This window comes from Anolis carolinensis, chromosome 6, assembly GCF_035594765.1.
Source record: "Anolis carolinensis isolate JA03-04 chromosome 6, rAnoCar3.1.pri, whole genome shotgun sequence".
NCBI lineage: Eukaryota > Metazoa > Chordata > Lepidosauria > Squamata > Dactyloidae > Anolis > Anolis carolinensis.
The window spans coordinates 14,209,325-14,225,188 of NC_085846.1; the positions used below are offsets into that span (position 1 = coordinate 14,209,325).

The 15,864-nt window shown below is 40.7% G+C and overlaps 1 protein-coding gene across 7 annotated transcripts in view; it reads left to right on the forward strand.

Annotated features, from left to right (window-relative positions):
* Nucleotides 1–1,684: 1,684 nt before the first annotated feature.
* epn1 (epsin 1) overlaps nucleotides 1,685–15,864 on the forward strand; it is a 33,520-nt gene continuing 19,340 nt past the window's right edge. For 4 of the 7 annotated variants that reach the window (XM_008117173.3, XM_008117174.3, XM_008117170.3 and 1 more), the window contains exon 1: nucleotides 1,685–2,350. The gene's annotated coding sequence lies outside the window, so the exon portion shown is untranslated. The remainder of the gene's footprint in view (nucleotides 2,351–15,864) is intronic. The other 3 variants (XM_008117171.3, XM_008117172.3, XM_016996060.2) reach the window with 2 other exon arrangements.

A 15,864-nucleotide genomic window follows, 5' to 3' on the forward strand; every position in this document is an offset into this window, starting at 1 on the left:
TTCAATGCCATAACATAGAATAATAAAATAATAATAAAACTTTATTTATACCCCGCCACCATCTCCCCGTGGGGACTCGGGGCGGCTCACAACGTTACAAAAGTAACAGCACAAATACATTAAACAATATACACAGTTTAAAACACAAGAAGATGATAAAACAGAAGTTAAAACAAATGTTTATATAACAGTAATAATATCAAACAACCACCAATGCAAATCCGTCAACTTCAAAGGTGGGGGGGGGGGAACTATAGAACAGAGACAGAGACAAACGCAGGCACGGGCTGGCCTTGAACTCATGACCTCTTGGTCAGAGTGATTTGTTGCAGCTGGCTGCTAACCAGCCTGTGCCACAGCCTGGCTGTGCATGGGCCATCCAGTCCAATCCCCTGCCATGCAAGAAAAGCAAATCAAAACACCTCCAACAGATGCCCATTCAGCCTCTGTTTAAAAGCCTCCAAAGAGAAGGATCTTCCATCACACTCCGAGGCAGTTAGTTCTACTGTCTTCCTAATGTACGCAGGCATTTGAAGAATAAGCATGTGTTGGCTTCGACGCGGTCTGAATTACGGCTCTTGTATAAGGTCTGGTGGATGAATGGCATAAGCACTTTGCATTGTTTTAAACTTGTATATTGTATTTTATGACTATTTTATGACTGTTTTAACTGTTTTAATTGTTTTAGTTTATTGTATATCAGTGTAACGGCATCAATTGCCACTTGTAAGCCGCCCTGAGTCCCCTCGGGTGAGAAGGGCGGGGTATAAATAATTGAAATAAATAAATAATAAATAAATGTTCAGGTGAAATCTCCTTTCCTGTCATTTGAACCCATTGCTCTTGAGTCTAATCTCCAGGGCAGCAGAAAACAAGCCTGCTCCCTTGTCCTTGTGGCAGCCTTCGACATATTTATACATGTTTATCATCTCCTCCAAACCTTATCTTCTGCAGGCTAAACAATGTAAACATACCCAGCTCTTTAAGCTGTTCCTCAGAGGGATTCATGGTCTCCAGACCTTTGGTCATTTTAGTCGCCCTGGACACCTCCTAGCTTGTTTCATTGGGTTTTGGGAAATCGATTGATTAAAGAGAAATGGGCTAGGGTTATGTTCTGGATATTCTATTTACTGAGAATAATAATAATAATAATAATAATAATAATAATAATAAAAACCATCACCCTGCAGCAGTAATGCAATGAAAACTGAAGGATCAACTTTCTATATCAGGCATGGGCAAACTTGGGCCCTCCAGGTGTTTTGGACTACAACTCCCACAATTCCCAACAGCCTCAGGCCAAGGAAGGGCCCTGAGGCTAGGAATGGTGGGAGTTGTAGTCCAAAATACCTGGAGGGCCCAAGTTTGCCCATGCCTGGTCTATATGATCCGCAGCCTTTCTGTTCCTCTCATTTTCCTCTTCACTTCTTTGATTCCACCACAATTCCCTTTTAACAGTGGCTCCTTCCCGCCTCCAGCGTTTGGGGACTTCAATTCCCAGAAGCCCCAGCAACTTTGGCACCTACCAGGAACTCTGGGAGGTGGAGTCCGAAACGCTATAGGAGGAGAGCCACCGCTCTCAAGGCAACCTCTCTCTGTCTCTATGGCCTAATGGCGCGGTCGCCCCTAGAAGGGTGCGGGCGGAAATGGGCGCAACCTGGAGGCGGAAGTTGCGGGCGCCTCTGGTTTCCGGTTCCGTCCTGCGGGGAAAGCCCTGCCGGCGCGACCGCCGCATCTAGCCGCCTCCGGGAAGGCCATAGAGCGAGGGCGGGCAGAGCGGCGCTTCCTGTACCGAGAGCCCCTTTTCCTACCCCCGCATTGCCAAGGCGACGGAGGAGGCCGGGGCGGAGTTCTCCTCAAGGCCGTGGTTTCCCTGAAAGGACGGAGCGGGACTCGCCTCACCTCCTGCTTATCCCTGAGACTGGCATTCCTCTTCCTTTCAGAGGCAGGGCTTTTTTTCCTGGCCTCACCCTGGAGCAACCTCTGGCTTTTTTCTCTCTCTCTCTTTCTGTCACCTTTGAACTCAGAGTCTCACCCTTCCTTGTCCTTTAATTCCCTTGCAAGGCCTCCTGTCATCCCTCTGGTTTGTCTTAATTTCCTTTCTTCTTCAGACATTGGATTCCCCTATCCTTTCAGGTTTCTATCCCTGATTCTACTCCTGAATATTTTATTTAACAGTTTCAATTCCGTGTTGAGAGGCCCAGCCTTCCCCCACTCGTTTTGCCAAGATTCCCACGCTTTTCACAGAGAAGCTCTGGCGATGCCCCCTGCTTGGGGGAAGCGGGGAGGCTGAGGCAGAAGAGAGGAGGCCCACCTGCCGGAGAAGGGGCACCGAGGTCCCGTTATCCAGGTGAGTGGGGTTTGAAAAGAATGGGGAGGGAATCATACCACACACTGGCGATTTCTAAACTGTGTGTCGCAACACATTGCTGTGCTGCACTAACTTAATGAGAAATTACCAAAATCTGGGAAATAATACAGTAGAGTCTCACTTATCCAACATAAACGGGCCGGCAGAACATTGGATAAGCAAATATGTTGGATAATAAGGAGGGATTAAGGGAAAGCCTATTAAAAATCAAATTAGATTATGATTTTACAAATTAAGCACCAAAACATCATGTTATACAACAAAATTGACAGAAAAAGTAGTTCAATATGCAGTATGCTATGTAGTAATTACTGTATTTACAAGTTTAGCACCAAAATATCACAATGTATTGAAAACATTGATTACAAAAATGCGTTGGATAATCCAGAACGTTAGATAAGCGAGTGTTGGATAAGTGTGACTCTACTGTAATACATTTTGTTGTCAAAGGCTTTAATGGGTTGCTGTGAGTTTTCCGGGCTGTATGGCCATGTTCCAGAAGCATTCTTTTCTGACATTTCTCCCACATCTATGGCAGGCATCCTCAGAGGTTGAGAGGTATATTAGAAACTAGGCAAGGTTTATATATCTGTGGAATGTCTAGGGTGGGATAAATAACTCTTGTCTGTTGGAAGCAAGTGTGAATGTTGCAATTAATCACCCTGATTAGCATTTAAAAGCCTTGCAGCTTCAAAGCCTGGGTGCTTTCTGCTTGGAGGGAATCCTTTGTTGGGAGGTGTTAGCTGGCCCTAATTGTTTCAGGCCTGGAATTCGCCTGTTTTCCGAGTGTTGTTTTTTATTTACTGTCCTGATTTTAGATTTAGAAAAAAATACTGGTAACCAGATTTTATTCATTTTCATGGTTTCCTCCTTTCTGTTGAAATTGCCCACATGCTTGTAGATTTTAATGGCTTCTCTGTGTAGTACAGTGGTTCTCAACCTGGGGTCCCCAAGTGTTTTGGCCTTCAGCTTCCAGAAATCACAGCCAGTTTACCAGCTGTTAGGATTTCTGGGAGTTGAAGGCCAAAACATCTGGGAACCCACAGGTTGAGAACCACTGGTGTATTAAATAAAGAACAACACTCTGAAAACAAGGGAATTCCAGACATGAAACAATCAGGGCCAGCTAACACCTCCCAACAAAGGATTCCTCCAGGCAGGAATCAGCCAGACCTTGAAGCTGCAAGGCTTTTCATTGCTAATCAAGGTGATCAATTGCAGCAGTCACACTTGCTTCCAACAGACAGGAGTTCTTTCTCCTACCCTAGACATTCCACAGATATATAAACCTCCCTTTCTAGGTTCCAATATACCTCACAACCCCTGAGGATGGCTGACATAGATGTGGGTGAAACGTCAGGAGAGAATGCTTCTGAAACATGGCCATAAAGCCCGAAAAACTCACAGCAACCCAATAATACGTTTTATTTACTAACCATCTCTCCTGATGCCTCAAGACAGCGTACGGCAAAGTTAAAAGCATATGAACTTTTTCGTCGGCTGCCCCAAGAATGGGGAATGATCTGCCAGAAGAGCTTTGACAGCTAAATGAGCTGTTGGAGTTGAAAACCCACCTGAAGACCTAACTCTTTCAACAGGCCTGCAGAGTCAGTTTTAATCATGAATTTTAAACTCATTCTATTTTAATCTGTTCTATTATTTTAATATTTGTGTTTTGTAGAAATACATTGTAACATGTGTCTTTTAAATATAATGTTTATGTGTTTTTAGCTGTGTTGTATCCCACCTCAAGGAGAGTCGTGTAAGAAATAAAATCATTATTATAGTTATTATTATACAATTAATTGCGTAGATAAAAACACAAAAATATAAAAAGATGCAAAATTGACATATTGAAATAATAGAATGTAAATCAAAACTCATGATTGAAAGTTGACTAGGTAGGCCTGCTAGAAGAGATGGGTATTCAATGGAGTTTTAAAATCTGACACCTCATTTATATGTCAGATCTTTTCCTTTGACAGGTCATTCCACAGTCATCTTGGGGCAGACAATGAAAAAGTCCTCTGGGTGACCGTTGCCAGTCAGGTTTCAGACTGGTTGGAGTCAGCGTCTGCTAGAGGACCTCAGTGTCCTAAAGGGCAGATTGTACAGGAGAAGGCGATCCTGTAGGTAACCTGAACGCAAATCATGTAGGATTTAAAAGGTCTATGTTATTATCTTACAAATCATATTTAAAAAAAATACAAATAAAAGTTTTTCATGGTATGTTGTGCCGCCATACATTTCATTATTACAATTTATGTATGTGTCCATATCTATATATATAAAAGGGTAATGAAATTTCAGCCTAGGGCAAAACAACAAAACTACACATTCCAGAAACACTAAACTTGGCAGCACAAGCCCTCATCCATGCCTCTACGTTCATACAACAAAAAGAAAAGAAAAATAAAGTCCTAATTAGAGAGAGAGGAATAATTGTTTTTATCCAATTGCTGCCAGTTAGAAGGCTAAGCTCTGCCCACTTGGTCTCCTAGCAACCCACTCAGCCCAGTGGACAGGCAGAGTTAGGCCTCACTTAGGCCTCTTCCACACTGCCTATAAAATACAGATTATCAGATTTGAACTGGATTATATGGCAGTGTAGACTCAAGGCCCTTCTACACAGCTATATAACCCATTTATAATGGACTTAATGTCAGGGGAAAACCTTTACCCTTTACCTTAACTACCACCAATTCCTCAATACTTTATTTCCCATACCACCATACTACGCCACAGCAACGCGTGGCCGGGCACAGCTAGTCTCTTATAAGGAGTTTAATCTCCGGTTTGCTATTCAAACTTAATTACTGTGTCGCAAAATGATGCATGGCTAAAAATGTGTGTCACCAATACGAAATATTTGGAAAGTTCTGTGATAGACTCTCAGCCCCCTTCTGCACTGCCATATAAAACCTAGATTATCTGCTTTGAACTGGATTATATGGCCCTGTAGATTCAAATAATCCAGCTCAAACCAGATAATGTGGATTAGATAATCTGGATTTTTTTTGCCAGTGTAGAAGGGACCTCAGTTAACTAGCATCCATGAGAATTCATAGATTTAGTCCCTGGTTGCTTCAGAGTAACTATTAAAAATAAGCCTAAGGAATTTTTCCGAGAACATGTCGAGAGAAGGGCAACCAAAATGATCAAAGGTTTGAAAGCCAAGTCCTGTGAAGAGAGGCTTAAGGAGCTAGGTATGTTTAGCTTGGAGAAAAGAAGGCTGAGAGAGAACATGATAATCATGTTTTAAGTATTTGAAAGGATGTCACATTGGGGAAGAGGCAAGCTTGTTTTCTGCTGCTCAAGAGCAGTGGTTCTCAACCTGTGGGTCCCCAAATATTTTGGCCTTCAACTCCCAGAAATCCTAACAGCTGGTAAACTGGCTGGGATTTCTGGGAGTTGTAGACCAAAACACCTGGGGTTGAGAACAGGTTGAGAACCACTGCTCTAGAGACTAGGACACAATGGAGCAGTGGATTAGGAAGAACTTCCTGATGGTAAGAGCTGTTCAGCAGTGGAATGTGCTGCATCAGAGTGTGTTGGAATCTCTTCTTCTTGAGGCTTTCAATCAGAGGCTGGATAGCCATCTGTTAAAGGTGGTTTGATTCCCCTTTTCCTCTGTGGCAGAATGTGGTTGGACTAGATGTCCCATAGGGTCTTCCATCTCTTTGATACTAGAATTTTATACTATACCCCACACTACACTGCACTACAAATTCTGTATTGATTTGATATTAATATCAAAATGCAGGAATTTAAAGCAAATTAAGACAAATAAGGGCAATCTTAATGTAATGTTAACATTTCCGCTTAAATTGATTTTACGTATTATTTTTACAAAAAGAAAATTCTGGTTGCTTGACTTCTGGTTAACTACAAGTCTACAGACCGCTGGGCAATGCAGTCCACACTCATGTTCCTATTTGTTAGGGTTTGTTGTTAATCTTACATTTCGGTCCTTGTTGGATCGTTTTCCCGATGATCTGCTTGCAGGACAAGGCGTGCCTGGCATGAGTGGGCGGGAGAGGGAACATGCTCATTTCCATGGAGCGCAGCTGACGTTGAACATATGAGGCAATTTATATTGGTGCCAAATTGCTTAGAAGGAGGAGGAGAGCACTTTGGTGAAACAGAAGCCTTACATCTGTGGACTTCCTCTATTAAGATATTTCCTTAGTTTTAATTTTGAGTAAAAAGGGAGGAGGGCATTTTACAGGCTTACAAAATAGCATAAGAGGCGAGAAAGTGCAGAAATATATTCTGCCTCCCCTCTGTTGAATGAAAGCAGCAAAGTCCATGTAATAAATTCATCACTGCAGATATGGTGATAACTGTAGCTACCTTTGGATGGTTTAAAACTGTATTTGACAAATACATAGAGATTGTGGGCAAATACCACTTTTAGCAAAGTCAGCTTTGTACTTGGCTAGATACTGTTAATAAATAATAAGGGATTATTGTGCCTCTTGCTTCTACTTATGAGCTGTGCAGGAATATATAGCTAACAATTGTTGAAGACAGTGGATGTTGTGTTTGAGGAGGCAATAGAGATCTTAAGGCTTTTCAGCAGTTTAATTTACTGCTTGTTGGATCTTACCTGGCTACCTGAGGAAGCTTCTCCAAATTTGAACACATGAGCCCTTTTGCTTCCCTTTCTTTCCTTGTCTTCATTCTTCAAACAAGATGAGAGGAACTCTTATGCCTGTCAAAACTATTTCAGATCTTCTTCCCTGTATAGTTGGCTAAAGTCTTTCCTGATCTTCTGGTACTTGACTTTTCACAGAGATGGGAAGATAAAAAATTGGAACCATCCTGTAATTGCTTTCTGAAACATACTTCTGGGGCTTAATCTGTTGGGATATTACCTCAAAGGATGAAAAATACTCTCTTAGATATTAGTTTTGCTGTATAACAAAGTGTGGTAACACTTTACAAATACTCAAAAGTACTATTTTAATTTATTTTAATTTATCCCATCTTGCAGTACTTGGACTACGTCCTATTTTACAGAAAGTAGAGAAGGCCAAGAGTAAGGAAGATTTGGGGGATCAAACTAGAGGAACAGAAAAGGCAGGCATTGCAGGAAATAGTAGGCTTGTGGGCAGTGAAAGATGCTGAGGAACTGCTAAAAGAACATTAAGGTTGATTTTCACACCTGGACTCCATTATGGAACCATTTAAAAGCCCCACTTTAGGAAAATAAAGATTTCCCCCAGCATGACAGCAAGACATTTACACTGATTTTTTAAAAAAGATAAAAATACAATTGTACTTCAAGGCTTAGTAGGATTCACTCCACTTAACAGCTCCCGGGGTTTGTGGACTCGCAGTTCTGCTGTACCTTTACCTAACCTTCATTGGAGCATGTGATCACTAGCAATTGAATGTGAGGTGAGAACGCAATTTAGTATGAAGAAAATAAATCATTTCTGAAGTCAAAGTAATTTTTAAAAGTAAGTTTGAAAATACCATTCCACTTTAATAAATGAATAAATACCATATTAAGCTTACATCTTCTTCTTTTTTTAACAACAAATGAATCATTGACTTACTGTAAAAGTTACTGTATGTGTTATAATGGAGGATTATCTGAATGCAACCATTGTGTTCCAACCTGATTTTCTATGTAAAGATCCATAGGACTTTCTATGTCATATGAGAAATATGACATATTGGGTCCTATACAATATTTTTTTGAAATTATTTTATTAATCATTTGACACAAACAATCTAATAGACAATCAGAAAATATACATTCAAAAATAATGAAACATATCTAGATCTGTATTAAAATGGCACCTTGTGCAAAATAAGTACAGTAGAGTCTCACTTATCCAACATAAACGGGCCGGCAGAATGTTGGATAAGCGAATATGTTGGATAATAAGGAGGCATTAAGGAAAAGCCTATTAAAACATCAAATTAGGTTATGATTTTACAAATTAAGCACCAAAACATCATGTTATACAACAAATTGGACAGAAAAAGAAGTTCAATACGCAGTAATGCTATGTAGTAATTACTGTATTTATGAATTTAGCATCAAAATATCACAATGTATTGAAAACATTGACTACAAAAATGCGTTGGATAATCCAGAATGTTGGATAAGCGAGTGTTGGATAAGTGAGACTCTACTGTATAACATACTTTACCATTCACTCGAATTTAAGACATTTTTAAAGCAAAATCCATGCAAACTATTCCCAACTAGAATGATTGGTTACTATATTTTAGGAAAAACTGTTTCCATCTGGATAATAGCAATAGTGCAGCTGTTATTCCCCCCCCCCCCCTCCATATCATATGCAAAAATCCTAATGTAATTAAAAAAAAAAATCCTTGCAAGGCAAGGACCAAGAGAATTCTCTTTATGACCAAGAGAATTTCAGAATATGTCTAAACACAAATATGTCCCCCTGGGGCAGAAGAGCAGTATATAAATTAAATAAATAAATATATCTATATCCTATACAATATTGTTGTAATGAAATTGAGGCCGGAGGTTGAGGACAGGAAGTCATCACAAGGATCTTGTGAGAGCTTTGAAAAGTTACTTTTGAACAGCATCTCCCAGAATCCCATTAGCTAGCATACTGTATACATGTTCCGTGCTGTCTGAGGATTAGAGATTTTAGGGGTTATAGCCCAAATAAGTATATTTTCCAAATTCTGCACCCCCCAGCACTTAGCTTTAGAAAAGTCTCTTTCTTTCTATGACATTTTAGACCATTTTAAAAAAGTAATTTCCAGGATTACAGGATTAAGTTAGATGATATAACAATAAAAAAGTGAAACACTTTTCACTGAGCCCACACAGATGGTTTTGCATGCTATCTTTTAAAATGGTTTACCTCTGTGGATTATGGAGCTTGCTGAGTTACCAATTGATGAATATTTGCTCTTTCTATAAAGAAATAAAGAACAAATGCATCTTAAGAAAATGTTTCTTCCCAGAAACCAGTAAACAGCACTTGCATCTAGGAAATTCACTAACTTTACCTGTCTTTAAACAGACAGCAATCTGATGGGTTGTACTGAGTGCACAGCTTGAGTTGGTACACACCTCTTTGTTTCTGGGGCAAGGGTAAGATTGCAGCAAGAGAACAGAGTTAGGCAATAAAGGCGAAGCAGAAGTGAAACAAAAATGAGCAACATTGGAAAAATGCCGCCTTTTATGTACTATTTAGCCTTTGTCAACCTACTTCCTTTCAAGGACCTTGACCTCCAGTGGTTATTGCCAGGATTGGAGAGGAACGTAGGAGTTGGAATCTGAGAAACCAATAGTCAAGCCTCCCCCCCCCCCCCCCAATTCAGCTATTTAAGTCTACTGGGTGACCTTGAATAAGTCACAATCTTCTCAGTCTTGAAGGTGATGGCAAACCAACTTAGAATATATCTTGCCAAGAAATGCCCATTACAGTTTACCCTAAGATCACCAGAAACCAGAAACTTATTTGAAGGCACATCAATATCTATTTCTGAATTTCCCTGTTTTTCCCTTTTTTTTGTGAAAGATGTCCCAGAATTTGATGGGATACATTCCCATCATGCAATAACATTGATCAGTGAAAACTAGAAATGCTGGGCTAGAACCATAGAATTGGAGAATTTATTTATTTATTTGCAGTATTTATATTCCGCCCTTCTCATCCTGAAGGGGACTCAGGGCGGATCACAATGTACACATACATGGCAAACATTCAGTGACATATGAACATAGAGACAGAGACAAAGACAGACACACAATTTAACCTTCTCCAGCTTCCTGTGGGTATGCTCGATTCCGGCCACAGGGGAGCAGCTGCTTCATCATCCACTGTGAAACCGACTTCATTCCTTTCCGCACGCTGGTGGCAGTTTTATGGTGTCGTAAATTTAGTTAAATTAGCCTCCCCACATAGTGGCACCTAAATTTCCTACTTGATAGATGCAACTATCTTTCGAGTTGCTTAAGTCAACAACGAGCAGGGGCTGTTTTTTATTTTAATTGTCGGGTGCTCACTCCAACACGGCCTGACCTTAAACTCATGACCTCTTAGTCATAGTGATTTATTGCAGCTGGCTACTAACCAGCCTGCACCACAGCCCAGCCCCAATCCAGGCCTTGTCCAATCCAGTTCATTTTTTCCCATTTGATGCAAGAAATTCAAAGCTGGCTCATTCTCAATAGACGATTGTCCATTCTGTTTGAAAAGGATTGCCAAAACTCTTGATCATGCTAGCTTCTTTTATACCTTGGGAGTTATAGTACAAAAGAATAACTTTTGCAAGTTCTGACTAATAGTTTGAGAATAAGAAAGACATTAGAAATCTTCTCATTTTTAAATACTACTCCCTTTTCCATCTCTTTGCAGTTTTAATGATAAGAAACATTTTTAAAACCCAGCATGGGCATTGAGTTTATGAGCTAGCCTTTCCTCTTACTGTTATAAAGTGCTGATATCTGTGACTGGTTGCACAGCAATTTCTGCAAGGAAAATAAACTCTGCAAGATGAGATATTAGATTCTCTAAGTAAAACAAATTATTCTGTTTGTCTGTAAATGTCTTAGACCCTTATAAAAGTTGTTCAACCGGAGTTTTATTCAGAACATAGCTCTTACAAAACTCTCTGTGGGTGCACACCTGTGCTTTCCCACAAAGGGTGGCATAACATTTGTGGGAAAAGAAAAAAAAATTGGTCAGTAATAGTGCCAATGTGTTGGGAGCCCTACATTAGTAGAAAATCTGCAGAGGAAGTCATAGAAGACCAGAAGCATGTATCACCACACACCTATTGCCTGTTTTTTTCTTTTCTTTTATGTACTACTTTAGTCAAGATTAGCTCTTAAAACAGTTGCAGCCTACTCAAAGGTACAGTTTCATAAGGGATATTTTTTGTGTCAGGAGTAACTTGAAAAACTGCAAGTCACTTCTGGTGTGAGAGAATTGGCCGTCTGCAAGGACATTGCCTAGGGGATGCTCAGATGCTTTGATGTTTTTACCATTCTTGTGGGAAGCTTCTCTCATGTCCCTGTTTGGAGCTGGAGCTGATAGAGGGAGCTTATCCATGCTCTCCCTGGGTTGGATTCAAGCCGGCAACCTTGAGATCAGTAACCCAACCTTCAAGTCATCAGTCCTGCTGGCACAAGGGTTTAACCCATTGTGTCCCTGGGGGCTCCAGGGATATATTGATGTAGTGATGTAAAGAAATCTGATGGACTTCCAGCTCAGGTAGAAATCTGAGGAGAGTGTTTATTTAAAAACTACTGATCCATATAAGCAGCCCATCTGTTGAAGGATGGTAACTAGAAATCTGATACTTATTTTTGAAAAATACCTTTAAATTCTAGAAATCTATGCATTGCAATCTGTATAATAAACCGGGTTCTGTAAATCCTGCCAGATGAAACTACCTTAAACTGATTTGGACCACTAATCCATCTAACTGATTATTGTCTGTCTTGATGGGCGGTATACATTCATTTGAGACAGAGGCATGGAATATGAGACAGAGAAAACAGTGCTTTGGGGTGTCAGAGGCATTGTTGCAATCCATTGATATATTAATTTAAAAGGACTGGGGACTAATTGGATTGTAATCCGACCTGTCTGCAATAAAGGGTTCATTTGGTGATAATGGCATTGTTTTGTCTTATCTCCACTGGAGATGAATTGAGGATTACTTTTTCTCTGAACCTACCCAGTAATTTTCCTCATTTAGTGAAGAAAAAGTTTGTACTATAATTGAATCCAAGGTTGGTGAAGATAATATCCCCCAAATATTGCTGAACCACAACTCTCATAACCAATGTCACCAGTGATGATAGATGAATGACATCATCTTGGAGGGCCACCAGTTTCCCGATGCTGAAACTTCTTTTGGAAAGAGACATTCTGCTCTTTTGTATTTTAATACTTTTGATCAAATATGAGGTTCTGGAGCCTGGGTGAGAAGAACATCTCTGTTTCAGAGCATTGATTTAATCTGTGAAATCATTCTTTTTTTGATCTGTCAGAAGGGTTGCAAGAGAGTGAGAAGGACAAAGAAAGAACCACATAAAACAGCCAGGGACTGAAAGAACCTCCATAGCCAGATTTTTTTTTTGACAAACTAGCTTTGCCAAGCATGAGAGAGATTGAAATCCTTCAGCATTGACAAATTCTTCACAATAATTCTTGGAGGATGTACTTTGGCTGTTAATTGGGATAGAATTGCCATTTCCTTATCACAAGCACGCACAGGCATAGTAAGATGAGACTTCTAGTTCAAAACCTCTAGGGGAGTCCAGGCTAGAGAGGGCTGATTTGCAGAAGATATTAGCTTCAATATTTGGATATGATGATTCCCAAGGCTAGGAACAAAGTTTTCTACATACATTTGAGACACAACTAGGGGAAGTCAGCTGAGACTAGACCAAGCTGAAAACTACTAAAATTCAATTGAGCTAGTGGTACATCTTTCTTAAAAATCAAGAATTTGAGAGTTAAGATCCTAAGCTAGTATCACTGCATCTTCTTCAGATCTTTGTAAAAGTTACTTTTTAGGACTGCAATTTCTATGGTTGACTGGAAGATTCTATGATTTGTACTTTTCCAAGCTCTGATGATCCACGGTCCAAGTCAGGAATTTACAGCTGAAAGCAATATTCAGCCAAACCGGAAAGGGGTGGAAGGAGGAAGTTTCCGAACACTGGTTGCTGTGACTCATTCCTTAGAAATGTAGGCTTCCTTCCTTTCTGACATTTAAGAATGTCAGGGTCAGGTGGGGTGAGGGGCTTCAGGAAGCAAAGAACACATTGGAGATTGAAACCTCAACTTGTGCATCTTTCACCTTCCACTCCTCACTTCTCTGCTTCTAGTCACTCACAAGCTATGGCTCACAGATCTCTGATCCTCCAAGAAATATATCTTTCAAACCACAAATACACTGGGCTGGTTAAGGTTGTTTAGTAGGGAAGAAATGAGATTTGCTACACAGAGGAAGACAGCTGAAATCAGTGCAGACTTCCTTTGCCTGGTGCCTTCCAGATGTTTTAGAATTGGTTGCCTATGATTCTGCTTCTTTGTGGTTGTAGATTGACAAGTCCAAAGAGACCCTGCTCAAGGAAGGCTGAAGGACATGATGTAGGATGCCTGGTGTTTATTCATGTAAGACAGCCATAGAGAGAGAGAGAAAAGAGCCAGGGCTTGTGATGATGTGCTATAACACTCAAATGTTAGGTTTCTGAGTATACTTGACCTGCTGATTCCAGAAATGGCACCAGCTTTCCCCTGTCAGCTCTAGTTCATGAGATACAGAACATATGGCATCTACCAGTTGCTATCTGCTTGCTCATAGAAAATAATGATAAGTATATCTAAGAAACTAAAGCTGATGTGGTCTATCAGTGCAATTTTCTGAATTAGCACCCCACATAACCTCGGGAACAGGCATAAAAATCAAGACATTTTTTTTTTGCTTGGGCTGTGTGATATTTAAGATAATAGATTTAGACTGTGGAAACTGTGATTCAAAGCCCTCCTCACCCAGAAGATTTATTGGGTTGCTGGACCCATTTGTTCTGCTTTGGCCAAGTCTGCGGAGTAAGTAGACCAAGACTTTGACAGGCTCCTCTATTTTTTTACAGTCAAATTCCTTCATAAATAGCAAATGTATATTAATTAGTAATAAAAATAATTGTGTTAAAATGGTAGCACAATGCATATTATTACCACTATGTGAATCATCAGGCTGCTTAGATTGAAGAGCACAAACTTTATTTTATTCGATTAAGTAAAAAAGGTAAATATAAAAAATACGTTATACCAAAGTTAGTATGTTTCCTTTGACGGAAGAAGGAGCTGCATATGCTCCCCTGAGCCCTTTGGGGGAAGGGTGAGCTACAAATTGAAAATAATACTCATGGGAAACATTGGTTTTGATCCTGGAGCCAGCTGCTGGTGAGTGCTGCCAAAACCAACACCTTAAACCTCTGTTACTGTTCTGAGCATGAAGGTGACCGGGCCACAGCAGCTTGGCTGGGAGGCATGCTGTGTGCCATTGGATGGAGATCAAACAGGATTGCTGGGGAGGGGAAGGGCAAGAGATAAGTCTGGTTCTGGTTGCTCCTGACGTTTCCCCTGTATTTGCTACCCAGTTTAGTCACCACTGTAACTAGTAAAGGAGGTAATGGCTCTGTGTGTGTGTTACCCCTGGGGCAGCCATCCTCCAACATACTTCCAACTACAATGTTCGCATAGTTGTCTGTGGCTTCATAGGAGTCACATTCAGTGCATTTGGAGGGCACAGATGGGAGGGAATGGCTTCCTTAGGATATCTCTTTGGCTACTTCGGAAGGACTGAATGAGAAGGGCCTTTTTTACTGAAAATTGGAGTGGGCATTGTGGTTTGAGTGTTGGACTACAACTCTGGAGAACAGGTTTCGAATTCCTTCTTAGCCATGAAAACACTGAGTGCCTTGGGCAAACTATGTACTCTTAGCCTCGGAAAACCCCTTAGGGTCCCCATACGTTGGAAGCGACTTGGAAGAACCCAATGGCAAATCAGCGACTGTACTGCAGAACAGTAGAATTTAGTGTCCGGAATATCTCTGCTCCTGTTCTGTTAGTTTTTAAAGTCTCTAACCCTAAGTGGTTTGGTAAGCATGTGGGCAACATGTAGCAAAGAGATGGACAACTGCAGTGTAGCCAGTTTTCCTACATTCCCTGCAAGCCACATCCAGGAAAATACTGTCCTTTATGGCTGGATCTCAGCCAAAATGATGACCAGAAATCACATAGCTTCTGAATGCCATTTTAGCCAGGATAGTGCTTTTAAAAAGGAGGATGGAGCCAGTCTGCGAGTATTCCTGAGTTGAATGTCCTACAGAAGTCATTGCCTTCCTCCCAATTTTCAGGAAGAAATAGACAACAAGAAAAGGTGTGAACTGGCAGGTCACTCAGTTCATATGAGAGTTCATTGAGGTGATTCACCGAGAGTTCAGTTCCACCTAGCCAAAGAACTTAAGGTACCATAAATTTGAAGAAGATAATTTCACTGTTAGCACCATTGGGCTTGAATGTGGCCGCCTTTAAGGAAACATGACTGATGCAATGCAATCTCTCCCTTGCACCACCACCCCCTTTCTGTTTGTCCTGGAGACAAGCCAATTGAAAAGGAAGTTCTGTGGCCTAATTCTTGGGTTCAAAATGTGACTTTGCAATCCATTCAACATCCGTTCCAACCACTTGTGGGGAAAAGGATGACATTTCTCCTTGGTGCAGATTAAAGCACAGTTGGTCACTGGGCTTCTCCAGAGCGCACTCCTTTTCACAGATGGATAGTTTCCCCATATTGAAAGGTTTACATACGTCTCCTTAGTTACTGGTAATAAGAGCCATTATATTAAAATACTTCAGAAAGCATCTCTCCTTATATATGTCTGCCCTGTCTCCTAAAGGAGCCTTCATCTCGATCCCATGAGTTGGGTCAGTACATTGTGAGAAGATTTTGGGGCG